Raw genomic sequence first — 16,386 nt, forward strand, 5'->3', positions numbered from 1 at the left:
CGTATTTGGAATTGCCCCATACCCGTCATTTTCCCCGATATTTGTTGTGATTCGTGCAAACGAGTGCAGGAATTTTTAGTGTTGACGAGTCAACACGTGAAACAAACTTTTACAGAATATGATTTAAAGAACGACCATTCGATTCGGCAGGCAGGGGGAGTTTTTTGTAAAAATATTCTGGCAACCCTAAGTTTGAAAAGAACATGTCGGGCCTTTGCTGACGAGAATATAAAAAAAATATTGTCTCCGAGATTCAACACTGCTATAAATAATAATGGAAAATAAATACATTGTAATGTTTAAAAAATTCTGTCCGTAAAAAAGTCAAACCAAACTAAAACTGCCAGCCTTGTCCTTTTTCAGAAGCAAAGAATTTCTTATCAGACTATGATTTTTTGACCAACATTTCACAATAAGACACATGTATGGCACGCCAAAGTAGACAAAAATGAGTATTTTCTAATATAAAAAAATTATTTTTCAATACTGTTGACCCTTCATGGAGTTATGGCCCTTGAAAGTGTCATTTTTGACGTTTTTATCAGTTTTTGCCTATCATTTAGAAAACGGACGCAAATTGATGATTAATGTGAAAAGATTAAATGTTCAGTATTTCAATATACATTTTTGGTGCAAATTTCATAAAAATTTGTTGATCCTTCTAGGCATTATAGCCCTTGAAAGTGTCATTTTTTCAATATTACAAATTCATTTTGTAATATTACAAATTAGATTTCTTATATCACAAAACACTTTTTAAATATTAAAAATTAATTGAATTTCAAATATTAAAAAATGATATTTTAATATTAGAAAATCATTTTGTAATATTAAAAATGTGACTGATTTTGCAATATTACAAAGTGATTTTCTAATATTACAAATTTATTTTATAATATAACTAAACCAGGAATTACAAAATGAATTTCTAATATTAAAAAATGACTTTGTAATATTAAAAATTCATTTTCTAATATTACAAAATATTGATTTTTGTTCACTTTGGCTTGCAATACACATGCAATTGTTCTACATGCCACAGTAATAATTAGGCAATAAACAACAACAGAACCACCACATGTTAGGGAATTTCATTTAATAAATGTTTAGTTTTGTTCCTATGCTTTTATTTCCATGTGTTAGTGTTCAAATTTTGTAACAAGTAAATACAAAAAATATAAAATATAAAATATAAAAAAAAGCCAACAAAGTTTATCAGCATTAGTCTAGAAACGGATCTGGTGGGAATCATGGGGAGCCCCTGGATTTCAGGGTTTTGAGACTAAATCAGTTATGATTCATCATATATCTTGATTTCAAATTCAGATATTTAAAAAAAAAACTGAAGCAAATATTGCAGACTTAATCCCATATTTTCAAGTCAAAATTTAAATCTCAAAAAGGCTAACATCCAGGAGCTTCCGGACCCTGCACCAAGCGGCCCCAAGACCCCTTGCTGAATTTATTTGGTACTTCCTACTTTCTGTAAAGTACCTCCTGTCTGAAAAATTAGTGAAACCCCTGATATAACCCACAGCAAACACAGAAAAATACCGACTATATATTTTGCATTTGTAAATGTATTTTAACACTGATTCATAAAAGATGTTTTTCCTTTGAGGAGCCAATATAATTTTCAGTAGTATTGGCTGCTGGGTCCTTGCAAAGCTTGTTCCCTGCTTTGGTTTCTTGAAAATAAAACAAAAATTATCAAAACATGCTCATAAAGTATGTCTGTTAAATGCTGAATAACTATGATATTTATATATGGAGTTGCTTATAAAATGTAACAGTGCTTGTATGTTTATTTTTCTGTGTAGAGTAAACCAGTATTTACATTCATGTTTTTTTTTGGGTTTTTTTTTTTTTTGGGGGGGGGGGTTGTTTGGTTGTTTATTGTGCTTTTTGTTGGGGTTGCTTTTTTCTCACTTTCATTGTTGTAGATACTTTTTTCTCACTTTCATTGCTGTAGATACAAGTAGACAGAGGTAGATACAATGGACATATTATTTTATATTTTTTTGTTGAAATGAATTAAATCTTTAATGATTTTAATTATCTTATTCAAGTTATTCACAAGGAAATGATTTTGACTTACAAGTATAAAGGAATGCAAGAAGGTGATTGAAGCATTTCCGTTCCCTATCTATCATTTCCTTCATCAATAATAAATGTTCATGAGGTTTCCTACTTGTTATACTTGTACATGTACATACATGTAATGATGATTCCTAGTATTCATTGAAATTCTGAGTATTATAATTTATTTATTAAAGGGCATTGATTGAAATTTATAAGATACCAATAAAAAGAGAAATATTTTTTTGCAAACATATAATATAATAAGCTTGTCCATTTCTATTGCAGGCAAATGAGTCTTCTAGGAGAGAGTGGGGGAGCAGAAAGGGTTGAAAGGTTAAGAGCCTCCAATTGAAAAAGGACAGAATGGATAAAGCCAGACTTCGAATTCTGAAACTTACAAAGGGAATTTTGAAACGAACTGGGCAAAACATTACCAACCTTGTTAGAAAATACAAATGTACAAAATGTTCTTGTGTTTGAAATGTATTTATTGCATATATGCACATACATGTAAAAGTTAACAGTATTACATAAATGTACATGTATGTCAAGTTATGGAAACTAAAAGTGAATCTCTCTTCTCAGAGAGATATTGGCCTGATATTTTAATTATAAAGAAGTTTAGTAAGTTGTCAGTGGGAGACACGTTGCGCAGCATGTTCATGTAAATCCTAATCTGCTATATTTCTATAATCCATTCTTAAGAAATTATCTCCCCTTAAAGGATACACATAATATTGATAAAGATTCCTTGTCAGTTTTATGGATGTACCATATATTAGTCCCTTTATGTGGAAAATATTCTTAATGATGATGATGAATGCTTTTGATTTTGTGGTAGATATATACATTTATGCATGATTATTTCTTTTCTGTTAAAAAATGCATGCAGAATACCTAAATTAGGTATTCAGTGTTTGACCCCACCCTCTATTATATGTCAGTACAGAGGAGTTACTGATGTTATTAGCATAAGTATGAATTTGCAAAACTTTTTCTAGATTTTTCTTACTTGCAAAGACAGTTTAAATGAGGTTAAGGATTAATTATGAACACTAGAATGATTTTGGTTCCTAGCAATTTTCGCCCCACCACGCCAACTCCATCTTGCTATTAAACTGTCTAAATAAATGATGTCTTAATTTTGTTTATACCTGAAAATTGTCATTTTCCTAGTAAATTCTCATTAAACAAAATGGCGGCCATATCTCGTCCATCTTGGATTTAACGGAAAAAATATTATGCAGTTTTTCGTTTCACATAGGGTCCTACCCAATGCACTATAAATAATTAGTAATGCCTGAAATCACTTATGGACGATTGTGCATGATTTTCTTAGACAGCCTCTTAATACATGTACATTGTATATTAAAATATAAGATAAAAAAACGTCATTAAAGACACTTCTGATACTTCAATATATATACATAACTAGATAAAGTCCATGTGCATTATTCACAATTTAAACGTGAAAAAAACAACAAATGCGTTTTTTTAATTAAATGAAGATCCAAATGTCAAGTAAAATAGCAACATTTATTAGAAACAATCTGTATTTCACATTTTGATTATGCAATATTTAGATGTCACAAAAGTACAACAATGTACAAGTAACAAAAAAATCCAGTTCAGAACAGACTTCATAGTGAAATAATTTGTCATAATTTTTTTGTTATCAACTACTGTGTAACTTTAATTTTTTAATGTGGAAAAAAATGGTATAGTGAACATCATGTTTAAATAACTTTGTAAACTACCAATTTTCTGGTTGATAAAAAATGTTGAACAGAGAGAGTTATTCAATGATTTTAGACAGTTTTTATGATTTCAAATAAATTACTGATGTTAGGATGCGGCTGATATTGTGAGGATGTGTCCTGCCGACATATGGTTTTTTTACTTGGTGTGTCCTGTAAGTTTTTCTTGTGTACATTACATGTGTAAGTGCCTTGTCAAGAACCCTGCATTGTATGTACAAATGTAAACCAAGAACAAACCTGAATGTTGCTAAAACCAGCCCCTTTACAAAGACTGGATGTTGCTAAAACTAGCCCCTTTACAAAAATTGGATGTTGCTAAGACTAGCCCCTTTACAAAGACTGGATGTATTAGTTATTTCTTTTGATTGCAAAAAAAAATAATAATTGGTATGTTGTTGCCAAGGTTTTTAAGGAAAAAATTCAGCAACCATTCTAAGTTACATATACATGTATGTTTGTAATTTGAAGTTAAATATGTATATACAGCTTCACATTTATGGCTTCAGGGTATGAAGGATTCCAATTTCCAATTAGCTGAGGAAAGTGAAATATTGCAAAGGAATGCCAAGTTATTGTCCATACTTTCCGTCTCAAAAGTAATTTTTAGCTCACCTGGTCGAAGGCCATGTGAGCAATTGCCATCACTTGGCGTCCGTCGTCGTTAACAATTCTTCAAAACTCTTCTCCCCTGACACCACTTGACCAATTGGAACCAAACTTGCTATGAATGTTCCTTGTGGTATTCTGCATAGAACTGATGTGGGGATTTTTGATCCATCGAAAAACATGGCTGCCGTTACTAAAAATAGAACATAAGGGTCAGACAGTAGTTTTCCGTATATATCTCCAAAACCGTTAGGTTTAGCCAAATTCTGATATAGGGCAAAAGTGTTCAGCATGACAAGATCTATCTGGTCAAATATTCGTTTTGATATGTTAAGCCAGGTTGGAGTTATTGCCCTTTTTAGATGTTTTTTTGCTATTTTGAATATTATTTCTTTCAAAAATCTTCTCCTCTGACACCACCAGACCAACTGGAACCAAACTTGGTTTGAATGTTCCTTGGGGTATAGTGCATATAAATGATGTGGGGATTTTTGATCTGTAGAAAAACATGGCCACCGTTACTATAAATAGAACATTTGGGTCAGACAGTAGTTTTTTGCTTTTATTTTCAAAACCGTTAGGATTAGCCAAATTTGGACATGGGGCTAAAGTGTTCAGCATGATGAGATCTATCTGTGGTCAAATTTTCATTTTGATATGCTAAGCCATGTTAGAGTTAATGACCTTTTCAAATTTGTTTTGCTATTTTGAATGTTACTTCTCTAAAAAATCTCCTCTGGCACTATTTGACCAATTGGAACCAAACTTGGTATGAATGTTCCTTGGGATATCGTGCATAGAACGGTCGTGGGGAACTTTGATCCATCAAAAAATATGGCTGCTGTTACTAAAAATAGAACACAGGGTCAGACAATAGTTTTTTCATAAGTATCCCCAAAACTGTTAGGTTTAGCAAAATTACTTCTTTAGCTGAAATGACCCTTATTATAAGGCCTTCGAAAGTCATCAGGGATCAAAGTTGTCAGATGACTTAGTTATCGCCCTTCAAAGATGAAAAATTAGTTTTTTTATATACAGTTTTCAGCCAATATCTATAAAACTATAACAGAGAGAAACTCTCTACCACTGAAATGATCCTGATGACAGTCCTACCAAAGTCTTCTGGAGTCCAAATTGGTGGACAACTCGTCGTTGAATTTATTGCCCTTGAAATACAATCTTTAACCAGGTTAGCGATTCAGGCTCCTGGGAGCCTCTTGTCAGCAAATAGTCTGATGTTGTCTTTTAGGTGAAAAACTCTACAGGGCTTATGTTCATTATTGGATCCAACCGAATTTCCATGTAAACTTGATAATTTTTTTATGTTTTACTAGCTGGTACCGGAAGTGAAATTATTTTTGTAGTTCAGAAGTTTTTCTTATGTGAATCAGTTTAGGTGGCTACAGTACAGGTTTCCATCAATGGATGTCTAGGAGGATCATGATTTTACAGTAGCATAAATTATACCAGTAATGCTTGACTGAAGGCAATTACCACTTTTTGTAACATCAAACAACTCGGAGCTTAAATGAGATATAACTTGAAGTGAGACAAATGGTTTATAATGTACTCATTTTCTAGCTTCAAGCATTGTATGGAAACAAAATTGAAAGCATCTGCACTGGTTTACAATCCTGTGAAGTTTTTCAAAGAGTAACAGTTGCTGCTGCGGATGCTCCACTATGATTTGCGTAACTATTTTTCATCTTCTGACAAAAGGAAACTAAATAGTAGTCATGTGAGCATAGCATTGTCAAAAAAAACCCAGAAAGATTAGTACAATAAATCTAAAAGAAATGAGACATTTGTACCAGGATGGAAGGGAGAGTTCTCGCTGGAATTTGAGGAATAGGTCAAAGTACTATATATACAAAATTCCCTGACATACATCGTAGGTGGTGGGATAAACTGTAGCTTCATTTTAGGATCAAACCCAATCCATCAGGCTACCCTGAAGAGCTATGACCATTCAATAACACATCTTAATTCAGTATACCGCTTCTTTGAACATGTTGAAATTTGATGGAAAACAAAAACAAAAAAGGAAAAATTAACATTTTCCCATGTGTCTAAGACCCCTTCAGGTTACAGACCACCAATTCAACCAATGAGCATTTGGAACGTACGCAAAAATAGTCCTACGCAGAAATTACCCCTGTTCCTCATAGTGCTGTGAAAAAAGTTCTTATCTTATTTAAAAAATTTAAACAGTTTCTGAAAGGAAAAACATTTCTGTACATTTTATAGGTGCATTTTGCTTCTTGTGATGTGAAGCCTAATCTCCATAATGATTTTTAAATATACCCCTATCTTGTGAAAACACTGGGATTTCCCATGCTATTTATAGACCCTTCACTTCCGGTGACCAGTACTGCACTGCAAGTCTGCTAACCCCACATGCCATTCTGAGGATTGTGAGCTGACATATGTAGAATCATGCTGATATATAGTCATCTGCAGGTTAAAGTTAAGGTAAAGTCCAGAGAAGCCATTGAATATTGTGAAATTAGCATAGAAGCCTATGGGAAGTGGAATTAGTGGTTTTTAGCCTTAAGCTGAAGCCATGGCAAAATGAAAAGTTTCTTGAAATAGCTTTAAACTACTTGAAGATCTTGTTAACTTTGCCATGAGAGGAATACACTACAAAAATCCTTCAAAATATGCATTTTTTTAAGTTATAGGTCCAAATTATGGAAAATTGGTCTTTTTGGCTGATTTTTATGTCCTATCTTTTAAAAAGTGTAGAAAATTTAGTAAAAATATCAAATATTAAACTTTGAGGGCTATATTTACCTAAATATGGTAGTAATAAGCACTTGAAATCAAGTTTTGTGTAGATTTGAGCAAAAATTAGGTTAGAAATGAGGAAAAACTCACTTTCATTACTGCGGTTAAGGCCATATAAGCATTCCCCTATGGCAACATGGAAAATCCATTATTGAGCACTTTTTTTGCTTTAGGTGCCCTTTACTGGTCATGTTTTAATGTGAAAACACTGTATTTACAAATTTAAAGCCAAATATATCACCTTTTGTGAAAATTTAAAGATTTAGGATTTTTGACATGTGATCAAGAAAAAGGGGGAGGCATGTCAGAAATAAATGTTTAAAAATAGACCAATTTCTCAGAAAATGATTACTTTTAAAATTATTTCTTCATTAATATTGTTAAAAAACAAGTTGTGATTGATATTTTTTATTTGAAAAGTCAGAAAAAGTTCTTTGCAAATATTTAATGCATTTCAGTATGGTAGAATATTTTCACTTTTTTGCTCGCACAACTTGGTTACCCTATATTTAAAAATCAAATATTTAAAAAAGTGCTGGTCACATTTCACTGAAACTTTGCAAATGCATTCAGTATGTGTGTAGGAAGATACCTGTATAGTTATTTATTTTTTCTAAGACAAAAAGTGACTTTTTAGGTTACAGACCACCAATTCAACCAATGAGCATTTGGAACGTACGCAAAAATAGTCCTACGCAGAAATTACCCCTGTTCCTCATAGTGCTGTGAAAAAAGTTCTTATCTTATTTAAAAAATTTAAACAGTTTCTGAAAGGAAAAACATTTCTGTACATTTTATAGGTGCATTTTGCTTCTTGTGATGTGAAGCCTAATCTCCATAATGATTTTTAAATATACCCCTATCTTGTGAAAACACTGGGATTTCCCATGCTATTTATAGACCCTTCACTTCCGGTGACCAGTACTGCACTGCAAGTCTGCTAACCCCACATGCCATTCTGAGGATTGTGAGCTGACATATGTAGAATCATGCTGATATATAGTCATCTGCAGGTTAAAGTTAAGGTAAAGTCCAGAGAAGCCATTGAATATTGTGAAATTAGCATAGAAGCCTATGGGAAGTGGAATTAGTGGTTTTTAGCCTTCAGGTAGGCATGTTTTTGCATCTTATTTTTTGAAATTGTCTCGGGGGGGAGGTGAGGAAGGGCTCTGCCCAAACCCCCTAGCAGGTTCAGACCGCATCTCGGGCTTCACTTACGGATAGTGAAATTTATTTAGGGAAATGGAATTATTTTCGTAAACTTACTCAAGGGTAGGTGTGGTTTGAAAAAATTATAAATGCCCTTCGCTTGTATTTTGTGTAAGATTTCCAGCTTGGTAGTAATCAAATTTTGTTTGTAGTAATTATAATGTATTGCATTATTAGGTTTTGGAATTCTTAGCCACATAAAACAGGAAAATTATTTGACATTTTATATGCAGGCCAGCATTCATCCTTGGTAAATTAATTTTACTGTGAGTAAACCTTTTTGTCCCACAGGACGTGTTGCAAGGGGACATGGAAACACTGTGCTTCCATCTGTCTGCGTTTTCAGCACTTTTTTTTTGTTATGCTTCTACCCAAAAAAGTTTGGTTTTTGGTATGGAGCCTTATTATGAAGAGTTACAGATTAAGTTTCACTTTGGTTGCGGTTGAATATTTTTTACGGTAGTTATGGCCCATGAACTTAGAAAATTTTAGTGAATTTACAATTTTCCATACTTCTTTTTTGTAATGCTTTTACCACTAGATTTTATATTTTGCATGTAGTCTTACTATGAGAAGTTACAGATTAAGTTCAACATTGATTACTGGTTGAATGACTTTTACAAAAGTTATGGCCCTTGGATGTAGAAAATGTCAGTGAATTTACAGTTTTCCACACTTTATTTTGTAATGCTTTTACCAATTCATTTTATCATTTGTATGTAGACTTGCTGTGAGTAGTTATTGTGAATAAGTTGTGAATATTGTGAATAAGAATGAGTTCAACTTAGGGTTAGGGTTGATAATTTTTAAGGAAGTTGTGGCCCTTGGAATTTTCAACATTTTTTTCCTGGAGGACATTGCAGGGACGCAAGTTTTAAGCGGATCCACAGGTTTCTGCTTTTTTAGGGGTGATTTGGTCATTTTTTAGATCAGTGTGAATTCGTTGAGAAAAGTTTAGAGGGGGTGAGGTCTGATTTTGACCATTTTTTCCCAGTTAGTCCATTCATAACGCTTGGTTGTCTTTCTGATTAAATAAAAATCATCCAGAAAATTGTCGGTAAAATCGACCTGTTTTCTGGATGATTCTTCGCATATTTTATTCGAACATTCCTAATGGCTTTTGTAAACTTTGTTAAGTGGTTCTGTATCAGATACCCTAATCAGATTCTGGTAACGACTGAATCGTGAACCAGTCTCGACTGGTTTAAAAACGAAAGTTGTTATATCGGAGGCGAGAGCGTTATTCGTAAAAAGGAACCAGTTGACATTGTATCTGGTAGGGTCAACAACCTTTCCGAAAGGAACGAACATTGAAAAATTCGAAAAAACGGACAAACTTCAATTGAAGGAGATCGATTTTTGTCTTGTTTCTCCAAGTTTCTTGATTTGACAATTACAAAGTGTGTCAATATTAAATAAATCAGTAGTTTGCATTTTCTCAAATAATTAAGTCCGCCAATCTCATTAGTTATGTCAAATTCACTAATTTGCATATCATTATGTGCCAGATTGGTTGACAAATAAACAATTGACAATTTTATGATTAGAATCCCAATTTTCAAAACATTATAACTTTGTCATTTTATATTCAATTTTGGTTCTGTAAAATATTTCATTTGGATAAAATAATTCATATTTTGTGAATTTATAACACTTTTAGTCCAATTACTGAATATTTATTTAAAGTTTCATGGATAAAAAGAGCTGTATTGGCAGTGTAGGGAACCAAAAGAATTTTTTCAATTTTCTTTAAAAAAAAAATCCAATAAGTTGAAAAAGAAAAAAAAAAGAAAATTCAAGGTTGATGCTCCATGCCACTCAATGGATTTTTTGCCAACCAACACAAAATTGATTGATTGATTGATTGTTGGAGTTTAACGTCCGAGCAGCAATTTTTCAGCTATATTCAGACGACGAACGTGTGATGGAATATTAAATGAACATGAAATGATGATGAAATGAAAAAAAAAGGATGGGACACAAATACAATAGGGTCGATAAATTTTGATTGGCACTAGAAAAAGGGAGGGATGGGTAAGGTCGGGCAATTTAGCCTCTTCCTACTCCTATCAAATACCACAGCAGGGTTCTTTAACGTGCGAGGAACGTGGCATCTTTCCCAACACGGTGCACAACTATGGTTTGCGGTCAGGTTTTCCGTATTATAGCCTGACAACCCCAGCATGTAACACGCCAGGGGTACCCCATTCCACCATCCGGGGCACACATCCCAGTTGCCCTGTGGGCAGAGCGCCTAGCCCCCGGCTAGGTTTCTGAGTACTATATAGTCGCCTTTTACAACAAGCTCAGCGCTGCTGCAGGCCTATTCTTTTAACACCCCGACCTGCACAGGGCAACACAAAATTGACATCACCAAGAACTATCCTATATTTTAAGTGTAAACCATACTCAGGTTATGCTAAAAATGGTTAAAAAACCCTGAAATCTCTGGATTTCCCGGGGCTTTGTTTCCTGGGCCCCCACCAGGGCTGCGCAATTGGACCCTGCTTGTGGGTTTAAGGCAGCCCGCAAACTTCCAGTCAGATCTTCAGATTTTTTCAACAGAAGTCACTTTCATCTCTGACATTGGAACTCTGTTCTTTTATTGACATAAATTTAAAACCCCTGATATTAACAATGTCAACTTCAATTGTAATTCAACTTCAATTGTAATTTAACAGATTTAATGGAATGTGTAGGATATTTAAACCTTTTTTGTAAACTTCTCTGTATATTTTCAGAGCTATGAAGAAATGAAAAGTTAAAGATGGTGAGGAGGTGGAGGGTGGATGGGAGACAGAGTCGGCAGAGGAGGTGGAGGAAGACATGCTTGAGAGAGAAGAGGTATGCAAAATAAGGCTCTAGAGCATCTAGTTAGTTAGCTTATGCAAAACTTCTCTGTATATTTTCAGAGCTATGAAGAAATGAAAAGTTAAAGATGGTGAGGAGGTGGAGGGTGGATGGGAGACAGAGTCGGTAGAGGAGGTGGAGGAAGACATGCTTGAGAGAGAAGAGGTATGCAAAATAAGGCTCTAGAGCATCTAGTTAGTTAGTTTCCGTACTTGTCACGGGAAGGTCCATTTAGCTTTCCGTATGTTTGGTTTTATTTTACTAAAACTATTGATTTTGATAAAATATGATATACATTTTATCAAAGTCATTTCATTCATTAATCATTCATTACATCATCAGTTCATATTAACTGGCGGACCAAATTTAAAAGTCAAACGCACCTTAATTTGAAAGCACTCTTGCATGAAAAATATCACCTGTTTACTAACTGCCTGTCACACCTGTAGTCATTACATTGTATGGGCATACGTGGAACAGAGTGGACTGTTTTGCAACAGTTCTATATAAAAAAAATATGGCGGACATGGATGGACGGGTGTATTTTACAGAGGTCAGTTTTTGATTTTGTTTGTCAAATGGGGTTCTGTTGAGGTTACCAATATAGCAATTCAACTGTATTTGCTGCCTGTAATATGAAGAATGCAATAAAAGCACATGCATGGGACGTAAAAACAAAAGACAGCGCATGAACAGTTCCCAGGGTGGATCGTTCATAAACATGTCGAGCACACCCCAACAGCAGATGGGTAATTTGACTTTCGCCATCCAAAATGCAAATGATATGCTTTACGGTCCACCACCATACCTCCAGAGCGCATCTCCAATAAACCCTAACGTCCAAGGAGTGCAACAAAATCAATTAGGGCCACAGTGTCAATCATCTACGCCAATACACAGTAATTTCCAATCAAACCCACCGCCACAACATATAAATTCCGTACAGGGTCAAGGACAATACACACAATTGTCAACAATGGGACAGTTTCCTATTAACAATAGCATCGGTGTTGTTTTGAACGACATTCAAAATAAACTTACAAAATTAAACCTACTGGATAGTATCGTTGATAGATTACGAAACATAGAACAACGATTTCATGTGGTTGAAAATGACATTGTACAACTCAAAAGGTCGGTAACGGATCATCAAAACAATTTTGAAAAGAACAATAGTGATATGCAAATTTTTCATACAAGATTACGCGACCTAGAAGCAGCAAAGGGGGAGCTTGAGGACATGACTTATAAAATGCACAAATCGTTCTTGGACCAACAAACCCGTGCGATGAAGTACAACTTAATTTTTGAAAACATCCCCGAAGTGAAGCCTGATCCTACCACAATTGAAAATACAGAAAAGGTATTAATCGATTTTATTAAAAATGAAATGAAAATTGACTCTAACATATCGTTTCATAATGTTCATCGTTTAAAGCCACGACGTGATCGAAAACCACCATCAATTGTAGCAAAATTTCTTTACAACAACGAAAAGGAAAAAGTTCTCACCGCTGCTAGAACCGAACTGTCGGGAAAACCGTATAAAGTATACCAGCAATACCCGCAGGAGATTAGCGATAGAAGGCAGTTAGTGCCAGTCATGAAGGAACTACGCGAACAAAACCAAAGGGCATATATAGCACGTGATAAACTTTTCGTAAATGGTAGACCGTATATCACAGACGAACCAAGACAATTTAACCATATTAACAGGATGCAACAGGAAGGAATGAATTCCCAAAATGTGCGCGGTACAGTTCCGGATTCCAGACAAGTACATTTCAGTTAGGCCAGGCGGCATAGTGGTGCAAAAGAACAGTACAATAAAAATTGTAATAAACATTTTCTTAATTTATCATGTCTTAACGTATGTGGTTTAATTTCAAAATTAAAAAACCCTGATTTTTTGCAATTTATTGAAAACTATGACATTTTATTTTTTCAAGAAACAAAAACTGATATATATGATCACTTGTGTTTACCAAAAGGTTATAGTTACAAAGCCAAACACAGGAAAACATGTCACAAGAAATCTGGTGGTATTATAATTATTTATAAAAATTATCTATCCAAATTTCTGGAATTTCCAGAAACAGAGTCCGATTATGTTCAGTGGGTGAAAATTGATAAATCCTTATTACAATCTGATCACAATTTTATTTTTGGATGTATTTATGTCCCACCCGAAAACACTAAATACTCTTCTCCCGAAGCATTCAATGAAATCGAATCGGAGATGATTGATATGGTGAAAGAGGGTGATTATATTGGATTTCTTGGTGATTATAATGCAAAAACTGGTACTTTACTAGATTATGTAGAAACAGACAAGTCATTATTAGATCTGTTTGATTTAGATGAGGATGTAGACTTGATAAGTTCATGTATGACTATGAAAATTTAACAAAAGCAGGTATACCATTAGATGGAAACAATTCTTGTACAGGTCGACCAAATGCATACGGCCACAGGCTACTTGATTTTTGTAGAAAAAATAATATTTATATTGTAAATGGTCGAGTAGGTAAAGATAATATGAAAGGTGAATGCACAAGTGATGACATATCACTGATTGATTATTTTTTAGCATCTTCAAATTTATTTCCATATATTATTGATTTTGAAGTAAAAGATTTTTCGCCATTATTTTCCGACGTACATAAACGGTTACACATTTCTCTTGGTATGTTGAAACGCGACCGGACGATTACCGAATCCGAGACACCTGATGATAGTATCCCAACCACACGTCCACGCACTTGGTCCGAAGATAAAACTGAAAACTATATAGAATGTTTTCTGTCAGATTCGAGATTTGAAAATATAAATCGCTTTGTTGATTTACTTGATGAAAAGCATAATAACGGAGAAGTTATTACAGATGACTGTGTTAACAAAATTGTTGACGACATTGGCGAACTTTTTAATGACACAGCAAAATCTGTGTTCGGGATTAGAAAGAGTCCTACAAATCGAGATGGACCTAATAGTGATAATTCGCAACAAACCCCGTGGTTTAATACCGCTTGTAAAGATAAGCGCGAAATTTTTCATACAGCTAGAAAAAAATATAACGTTTGTAAAAGCAATTTAAATAAAGCGCGAATGAATCTTGCTAGTCGAGAATACAAAAAAGAGCTTAATAAAGCATACGATCAATTTCAAAACCAGATGACGGGTGAAATAAGAAGCGTTTCTAAGAAATTTTGGGATATTCTTCGCCGCTGTACCAACAGCAAGAAGTCAGATATTGATGTCCTGTTAGAAAATTGTACGAATATTTTAAAGAAATAAATCGTGGTGACGACACTCAATTAGATTTTAATCCTGATGAGCAGAACGATATTAATTCTGCAATTTCAGACCGTATACTGAATGGTAAAATAACGGCAGCAGAAATAGAGCGTGTGGTGAGAAAATTACATAGTAATAAAGCATCTGGTTTAGATTTTATTACTAATGAATATTTAAAACACACACTCATTATTATGCTTCCTGTTTATACGAAACTATTCAATATAATTTTTGAAACGGGTATTGTCCCTGAATCATGGACAACAGGTAATATACATCCAATCTATAAAAATAAAGGGAATTCGATGGATCCGAAAAACTACCGTCCTATAAGCCTAGTAAGCTGCTTCAGTAAAGTCTTTACTACTATTATAAATAACAGGCTTACTTCGTTTTCTGACGAAATTAACCTTATTTCGGAGGTACAATGGATTTAGAAAATCACATTCAACGGTTGATAATATTTTCATCTTGAATTCTTTTATTGATTTATATTTGCATAAAAAGAATAAATTGTTTTGCACATTCATAGATTTTAGTAAAGCCTTCGATAAGGTGAATCGAAGTGGTCTCTGGTCAAAAATGATAAAATCTAATATTCAGGGAAAATGTTTTAATATCATTAAGAATATGTATCAAAATATAAAGTCATGTGTAACTAAAGGGGGTATTAATTCAGATTTTTTTGCTTGTGAACTAGGTGTGAGGCAAGGGGAAAATCTTTCGCCCTTCCTCTTTGCAATCTTCATGAATGATTTAGAATCATATTTTGAAAATCATTATGCTGATTCATTACACATAGTTGACGATTTATTTTTCGTACATTTGAATATTTTCATGAAGGTTTTTCTCCTTCTTTATGCGGACGATACTTTGCTCTTTTCGGAAACTTTGGATGGCATGCAAAATACATTAAATATTTCTGATGATTACTGTAAATTATGGAAACTTGAGGTAAATACTGAAAAAAACTAAAGTTGTGGTTTTTTCAAAAAGAAAATTTAGACCAGACGTAAAACTGAAGTTGAATGGGAAAGAACTAGATTATACTGATACATATTCCTATTTGGGCATACTATTTCAATATAACGGTAGTTTTAATGCTGCAAAAAAGAAACTGGTCGAACAGTCACAAAAAGCTTTATATACTGTTTATTATAAAATACGAAATTTACGACTACCAATAGATTTACAGTTAAAGATTTTTGATTCTTTGGTATCGACTATTCTTTTATATGGTAGTGAAGTTTTGGGTATTGGAAAAAACGATAATATAGAAAAGGTGCAATTACAGTTTATGAAGAAAATACTTGGAGTCAGAATTACAACTCCTAATTTTCTAGTATATGGTGAATTAGGTCGATACCCATTATACATTAATATTAAGATTAGAATGTTGTGCTTTTGGAGTAGATTGTTAGTAACTAATAAGTTATGGTCAAAAATTTATAAATTGTTGTACTCTTTGTATATAGATGGTCAATATCAGTCAGCTTTTGTGAAAAATATTGCAAACATTTTTGATGATACTGGTTTAAGTTTTATATTTAATAGCCAGATGCCAGTTAATCCAATATGGATAAAAAATTATGTGAAACAGATATTTATTGATCAATTCATTCAAAAATGGCGTAGTGATATAGCTAATTCATCTCGTGGACACTTTTATTCTCTCTTTAAGCAAGACTTTTATTTAGAGCCTTATTTACTATGTCTTCAATATAATTATAGATGTTATATTACTAAATTCAGATTGAGTAATTTCAAAATACCTATCGAAACTGGCAGATGGCTA

At 33.5% G+C, this 16,386-nt stretch overlaps 1 long non-coding RNA gene across 1 annotated transcript in view; it reads right to left on the reverse strand.

Annotated features, from left to right (window-relative positions):
* Positions 1-994: 994 nt before the first annotated feature.
* The window catches only part of LOC148597539 (uncharacterized), a 35,560-nt gene continuing 20,168 nt past the window's right edge, over positions 995-16,386 (reverse strand). The window contains exons 5-6 of the long non-coding RNA XR_015919225.1: positions 4,455-4,641; positions 995-1,688 (exon numbers count right to left, since the gene is read on the reverse strand). This is a non-coding gene — a long non-coding RNA (uncharacterized LOC148597539). The remainder of the gene's footprint in view (positions 1,689-4,454; positions 4,642-16,386) is intronic.

Source organism: Perna viridis, chromosome 15, assembly GCF_037379345.1.
Source record: "Perna viridis isolate PV_CMFRI_1.1 ecotype Kerala chromosome 15, ASM3737934v1, whole genome shotgun sequence".
In the NCBI taxonomy this organism is placed as follows: domain Eukaryota; kingdom Metazoa; phylum Mollusca; class Bivalvia; order Mytilida; family Mytilidae; genus Perna; species Perna viridis.